The sequence below is a fragment of the Mixophyes fleayi genome, chromosome 2 (genome assembly GCF_038048845.1).
Source record: "Mixophyes fleayi isolate aMixFle1 chromosome 2, aMixFle1.hap1, whole genome shotgun sequence".
NCBI classification, from domain to species: domain Eukaryota; kingdom Metazoa; phylum Chordata; class Amphibia; order Anura; family Limnodynastidae; genus Mixophyes; species Mixophyes fleayi.
In genome coordinates this window covers 70,859,004-70,860,967 of record NC_134403.1, presented here as the reverse complement: position 1 = coordinate 70,860,967, position 1,964 = coordinate 70,859,004, and positions in this window count along the sequence as shown.

The window sequence follows — 1,964 nt, the reverse complement described above, 5'->3', positions numbered from 1 at the left end:
TTATGATTCGCACCAATAATTGTACCTGGACTGCGTAGAGGAGTGGGTCACCACAATATCTTAAAAACCCTGAACTTTTATGATTCGCACCAATAATTGTACCTGGACTGCGTAGAGGAGTGGGTCACCACAATATCTTAAAAACCCTGAACTTTTATGATTCGCACCAATAATTGTACCTGGACTGCGTAGAGGAGTGGGTCACCACAATATATTAAAAACCCTGAACTTTTATGAATCGCACCAATAAATGTACCTGGACTGCGTAGAGGAGTGGGTCACCACAATATATATAATAAGAAAACCACCAACTTGTTTGATTCGCACCAATAAATGTACCTGGACTGCGTAGAGGAGTGGGTCACCACAATATATTAAAAACCCTGAACTTTTATGAATCGCACCAATAAATGTACCTGGACTGCGTAGAGGAGTGGGTCACCACAATATATATAATAAGAAAACCATCAACTTGTTTGATTCGCACCAATAAATGTACCTGGACTGCGTAGAGGAGTGGGTCACCACAATATATTAAAAACCCTGAACTTTTATGAATCGCACCAATAAATGTACCTGGACTGCGTAGAGGAGTGGGTCACCACAATATATATAATAAGAAAACCACCAACTTGTTTGATTCGCACCAATAAATGTACCTGGACTGCGTAGAGGAGTGGGTCACCACAATATATTAAAAACCCTGAACTTTTATGAATCGCACCAATAAATGTACCTGGACTGCGTAGAGGAGTGGGTCACCACAATATATATAATAAGAAAACCATCAACTTGTTTGATTCGCACCAATAAATGTACCTGGACTGCCTAGAGGAGTGGGCACTGGGCACCACAATAAAATATATAAAAAACCTTCAACAGGTCTGCATTACACTACACATACGGCTGCTCCTCCATCCTCTCCATCATATACATGTTGGAGTTTTAGCGTGTGACAACCTCTTGTTTTTGATAATGTCAGTGCATTTTGAATATTTTTCAATTTGCCCCACACCACTGAATGTACTTTATCTATGATACGCATCTATCTATCTTGACTGCGTAGTGTGGTGGCCCCGGTACACAATTTGGTACCGAGGCCACAATATAATTAAAAAACCCTCCACGTGTCAGAATTCTACCAAACAAGTATCTGGACTGCGTAGTGGGGTGGCCCCGGTACCCAATTTGATACCGGGGCCACAATAAAATAAATACACCCTCCACGTGTCAGAATTCCACCAAACAAGTATCTGGACTGCGTAGTGGGGTGGCCCCGGTACCCAATTTGATACCGGGGCCACAATAAAATAAATACACCCTCCACGTGTCAGAATTCCACCAAACAAGTATCTGGACTGCGTAGTGGGGTGGCCCCGGTACCCAACTTGATACCGGGGCCACAATACCTCCTCCAAACATGCTACAGACAATTCGTCATTGAGATCCCATCAAGTATGTTAAAGACAGACAGGGTCCAAGTGTTATTAGTTGACTTTGTAAAGAAAAAAACTGTCCCTGTTGCACATAGTCGTGCAATGAAGACTTACTTTTTCATTTAAAGGCACGATCTTTCAAGTGTAGTGTTTGTAAGTCTAAGTCATATTATACTTTTGGTAAAATTGGTTTTTTTTGTTCCTCTTTATGTTAATTAATTAGTAATAGAATTAAAGTAGGAAATAGAATTAAATAGAATTAAAGTAGGAAATAGAGTGGTATAGAGTTGTAGTGTGGTATAGATAGAGTGGTCCACACAATATAATAATAAAACCCTCAACTGGTCTGAATTCCACCAAACAAGTATCTGGACTGCATAGTGGGGTGGCCCCGGTACCCAATTTGATACCGGGGCCACAATACCTCCTCCAAACATGCTCCAGACAATTCGTCATTGACAGACCCCAGACAGACAGGGTCGTAGTGTTATTGTTTGACTTTGTAAACCCAAAAAAATGTCCCTGTTG